A 6,001-nucleotide genomic window follows, 5' to 3' on the forward strand; every position below is an offset into this window, starting at 1 on the left:
ACTTGATTTAATTTTCCTCAACTTCAGCTTGAACTTGTGTATGAGTAGTTGGTGGTCTGTCCCACAATCAGCACCCGGCCTGGTTTTCACTGCTGATATTGAGCTTCTCCACCGAGTCTTTCCACAAATGTAATCTATTTTATTCCTATGCATACCATCAAGTGAGATCCATGTGTATAGCCTGCATTTATGTTTCTGTTCACCTTCTAGGCTTATATGTCAATTGTTTGGCTGACAGTTGAGCCACAGAGGTGAGTTTTGTTCCAAGTTCAAACAGTACCTAAAGGCCATAGTCTTTACAACTCATAGAGTTCCATCAGTCTGTGCAAGGCCAGTAAGCCTGATCATTTTTATGATTTTTTTTTTTAGTTTTATTTGACATTTTCTCTCCTACTGCATTTAAGACTTCCTACTGTGATCCCTTTTAGAATGAATGGTCAGTGATAAAGCTGAACCATGAAGTTCTTCTGGTTTCACATGATCCATCAGTCCTTCGGTTTAGTTTGTTCTATATGCCTTTGTTTTTCTTCCTACTTCTTTATTCCAGAAAAAGAGAGGTCAATAGTTGCACCTTAGACAGCTGTTCACAAATATTAAGATTACAGTTGCTACTCATCAAATAAAGTGTAAAACATCATCTTTGTAATGTCTCCTGAGACTATGGTCTCAAGGGCCCCAGGAGAAACAATTTATTATCCCAAGGTAATGAATTATGATTGAGAGATTTACATAGCTTTTCTTGTATTGGCTCTACTATATGAGTAAATATATTTATAGCATAAGCTAATATTACTGGAGAGATATTATATGCCAAACCTATGTATTATAATAGGTGTAGTCCCTTTCACTTGCCCTTATCTTTCATCTTGGCTATTAATACCTTGTGGACAAAAGAGAGGCAATCTCCTCCCGTGGGATTTACTGCCTTGGAAAACCATCTGAAAAGTGAACTCTGGATTGGTTCTGGAGGCATGGTAAACAACTATTAAGGATAATAGAGGAATATAACTATAACTATAACTATAACTATAACTATAACTATAACTATAACTATAACTATAACTAGATAGTATTTACTTTTGTTGATTGTATTTCTTGTGAACCTCTCCATGTCTTCTATTTCTTTACTGGTATTGAGATGATCATCCCTTTAGTAATTTATTTTAAAAAAAAAAACCAACTCATTTGGAACAAGTATTGTCCTTGGGGCACTTCAAGGTGGTGGGGGTTGTCTTAAAGCTCCATTTCACTACAGATTATAATATCAATATTTTTTAAACATTGTACTATATTTAATCCCCTTTAAAACACACTGGGTCTTGGCCTTCCCGTCCTCCAAGTTCCCAAGAGGTTTGGTAATAGTTGTTTGCAATATCTATGAGATGCAGCAATAGTCAGTGAAATTGCTGGAACCCTTTGCTGAATCAGCAGATGTCTTTAGGATCTATAAAAAGATAATGATCTCCTGTGAATAATCAGGGTTGGCAGTTCCAAAGGAAATAAAAATAAAGGTATGATAATGAATCATTTTCACATGCATTACTTTGGGGGGAGCAAATGAGCTGATAAATTACCACAGGCAAAATCGTATGTTGGGATAGTAGATACCAGCTTACTATAGTTGAAAGAAGTGTTTGAGTTACCTGAATCTCAGAGATTCTTTCTTATGAGAACAAGAGTACCATGTGAGGAAGCCCTGAAGTGATTCACTGCTGAGACAATGAAAAATTCCTAATATTTATTTATGAGGAAAACAAGAACATTTGCTAAGGATATGATTTACCATGCTCAGATCACAAAATCAAAGGAGCTGGTATGCTTTGTCAGCTTTAATCAGCTCTGTGAAATAAAAAAGTGAAAATCTTAAAATATTAGAAATTCTCATGTATGTATGTTATAGATTGAATTGTATCTCCAAAAATACCTGGCCACTAAGCTTTGATTTTCAGGATTTATAATGATCCTCCATTTTGAGATCTGATGATTATCACCTGTGTTGTAAATCCTAACCTCAACAATATTAATTAAGATGGACTTGAAGTGTTTGCTGCAGAAAATTAAAGACTGTGAAGCATTCCATATGGATATATGTATTATATCTTAACATCAAGAAAACGAAAATGTCTCTTATTGCCAATGATTTTGAGCATTTCTTTTTTGGCCATCTGAATATCTTCCTCTGTGAAAAGTATTTCCATGTCTTTTGCCCATTTTGTAGTTGTATGATCAGTCTTTTTTTTTCTGGAGATACTGTAGGATTCTGTAAACTTTTGTTATGAGACCCTTGTCTGAGATGGTTTTGCCAAATGTTTTTTCCCAGTCAGTATGTTTTCTTTTCACTGTTTGAAAATGTTTTGATGTATACAGGGATATGAAGGTCCTCTCCAGATTGTGCATTTATGGCTGGATTTGGGAGTCTGTTTATATCATAAACTAGGCCATCTACGTTTGATTCCAGCTTGGCTCTTATGAATTTATGGTATTGGGCTTTACTCCCAGGTCTCCACCTTGAGATGATTTTTGTGTATGGTGTGAGATGTGGGTCGTATTTCTGCTTTCTACAGATAGCAGTCCATTTTTGCCAGCACCATTTGTTGAAAAGATTGTCATTTTCCTATTTGATAGGTTTTATTTCCTTGTTGAATATCAGTTGACCACAGATAGATGGGTCCATTTCTGGGTTCCAATTCTGTTCCATTGGTCCATGTGTCTGTCATTGTACCAATACCATGCTGTTTTGGTCACTACTGCTGTGTAGTAGATTTTGAGGTCAGGGAGTGCTATGCCTCCCATTTGATTGATGTTTTTCAGAAGTGCTTTACTTATCTGAATAAACTTGACAATTTCCATTTTTATATCTTTGAAAAGTGAATTTACTATCCGTATTGGGACATTCACAAGATAGAATAATATGCAGCATGCAGGAACAATGATTTTGAAAATCACTACTGAACTTGGGAGGGACTGGAGAGCATTATTCTAAGTGAACTAACTCTGTCTCATAAGAATAAATGCTGTATAAGACCATTATTGTACAAATAGGTAACTGGTAAAACATTTATGAGGATCCAAGTGGGGGGGGAGGGGAAGAGCAGAGGGGTGGGGAGAGGCAAGGGTTTAAACATAGGGTCACATAATTTGATAGGTGCAGGGAGGGGTGAGTAAAGGAAATGGGAAAGATCCGATGTGAAAAACAGTGTATATGAACTTTCTAAGTAAACCAGTATAAAATAAAGATTTTTATTTTTTTAGAAAAAGGTGAAGCTGGTAAGGAAAAAAGCTACATTTACTCAAACAGCCAAAAAGAGCCAGCCATAGCTGCAAGAACTAACCCCAGATTCTGCCCTGTTATTAAAATAATATTGTATTTTTTTTTCTTTTTCTCTCTCTTTAATACGTCTCCAGGAGTTGACGGCATTCCAATGGACATATTTCAACAGATGCTGCCCTGGATGTGCTCATTAAGTTGTGCCAGTAAATCTGGAGGACAGCCACTTGGCCAGCTGACTGGAAGAGATCAATATTTGTTCCCACTCCTAAGAAAGATGAACCGACAGAGTGAGGAAATTATCAAACAACATCATTGACCATTGATATCACATGCAAGCAAGACAATACTGAAAATTGTCCAAAAACGACTGGAGTAACACTTCAGTAGAGAACTGCCAGATGTGCCGGCTAGGTTTAGAAGAGGCCATGGTACTAAGGATATTTTAGTTAATAATTAGATGGATCTTAGCAGAAAGCAAAGAATACTAGAGGAATTTTTATCTGTGCTTCATTGACTATGCAAAGGCTTTTGACTGTGTGAATCACAACAAGCTGTGGCTGACTCTGAGGAGAATGGGAATCCCAGAACATTTGATTGTGCTTATGCGAAACCTATACTTGAACCAAGAGACAGTCATTAGAAAAGAGCAAGGAGACACTGCAAAATCAGGTTCAAAATCTGGAAAGAGGTCCTCCAAGGATGTATTCTGTCTCCATACCTTTTCAATCTGTATGCAGAACACATCATCTCGGACCCTGGGCTGCACGAGGAGGAATGTGGTATCCAGAATGAAGAAACATTAAAGAACAACTTGCGTTATGCAGATGACACAACTCTGCTTGCTGAAACTGAGGAGGACCTGAAGCACTTGCTGCAGAAGGTCAAAGACTGCAGCCTTCAATAAAGATTGAAGCACAACATCAAGATAACAAAGATTCTCATCATTGGGCCAATTGGCAGCATAATTAGGAATGGTGAAGAGATTGAGATAGTTAACAGTTTTAGTTTATTTGGCTCCACAGTCAACACTCTTGGTACCAGCAGTTAGAAATCAAGAAATGAATTGCATTGGGAAAGTCAGCTGTCAGGGACCTCTCCAGAGTACTGAAGAGCAATGACATCAGGCTGGAGACTAAGGCGTGCCTGATCCAGGCCATAGTCTTCACAATTCTGTGCTAAGAATTGGAGAGCTGGATAGTGACTAGGGATGATAGAAAGAGAATTGATGTCTTTGAGCTGTGGTGCTGAAGAAGAGTGTTGAATACCATGGACTCCTAGGAGAACAACCAGGTTTGTCCTGGAGAGGGTGAAACCAGGATGCTCCTTGGAGTCAAGGATTCTGAAGCTTCATCTGACATATTTTGGGCATGTTGCAAGGAGAGACCAGTCCTTGGAGAGGGACATCATGTTTGGGACAGTGGAGGGACAGCACAGGAGAGGAACACCCTTGATGAGACGGATCGTTTCTGTGACTGGGGTAATGGGAGTAGGCATGTCAGAGATCACGAGGTTGGTACAGGATGGAGCAGGGTTTAGGGCTCTTGTACATAAGGTTGCTGTGACTTGCAAGAGACTAAATGGCATATAACAATGACAAATAGTTTATTTACAAACTTTGAATACAAATTCAAATAAATTCTTTCAATTTTTCTCACTCCCCCAAACATCAAATTGTACAACCAGATGATTAATCCCCCCATCCCCTGCACATCCTCATCCCTTTGCTTCCAGCCTCTCCAACCCCTCTTGGATTCCTTATACTCTTTCCTCATGATAATTATTGTACAATATCTATCCTTGTGGGACTTAGTTCACTCAGCATAATGCTCTCCAGTCCCTCCCAAGTTAGGTAATAATTTACAAAATCATTGCTCCTGCATGCTGCATAGTATTCCATTATGTGAATGTACCATAATTTCTCAATCCATTCGTTTGTGTTTAGACATTTGGGCTGTTTCCATGTTCTTGTGGTGGTGAATAAAGCTGCTATGAACATTGGTGTACAAATCTCCGTTTGTGCCTCAGCTCTCATTTTCTCAGGGTGGAATAGCTGGATCATATGGAATTTCTATGTTCAGCTTTCTAAGGAAGTGCCAAATTGCCTTCCAGAATGGTTGCACCATTTTACAATCCCACCAACAATGTATAAGAGTTCCTTTCTTGCCACATCCTCTCCAACATTTATTACTTGCTGCCTTGTTAAACTTTGCCACTCTTACTAGAGTGAGATGGTATTTCATTGTGGTCTTGATGTGCATCTCTCTTATTGCCAGTGATTTGGAACATTTTTTCATGTGTCTGTTTGTCATTTAAGTATCTTCCTCTGTGAAAATTCTTTCCATGTCTTTTGCCATTTTTGTGATTGGGTTAGCAGTTTTTTTCTTGTGGAGCTCCAGGAGTATTCTGTAAACGTTTGTTGTAAGACTCTTGTCTGAGATGGTATTACCAAATGTTTGTTCCCAGTCTGTAGGTTTTCTTTTTCACACTGTTGGGAAAAGTTTTTAATGTGCACTGGGATTTAATCTTTAGAAAATCCTCTTTAGATTGTACATTTTTGGTTGTATTTGGCAGTCTATTTATCCCTTTGACTAACACTTCTATGTTTGATCCTAGTTTGGCTCTTATGAATATTATGGTTTTGGGCTTTGCTCTCAGGCTTCTGATCCACCTTGATTAATTTTTGTGTATGGTGTGAGATGTGGATTCTGTTTCAGCTTTCTGTAGGTTTGC

This window comes from Elephantulus edwardii, unplaced genomic scaffold (genome assembly GCF_000299155.1).
Source record: "Elephantulus edwardii isolate Elephantulus edwardi_28Jun2011 unplaced genomic scaffold, EleEdw1.0 scaffold00131, whole genome shotgun sequence".
NCBI lineage: Eukaryota > Metazoa > Chordata > Mammalia > Macroscelidea > Macroscelididae > Elephantulus > Elephantulus edwardii.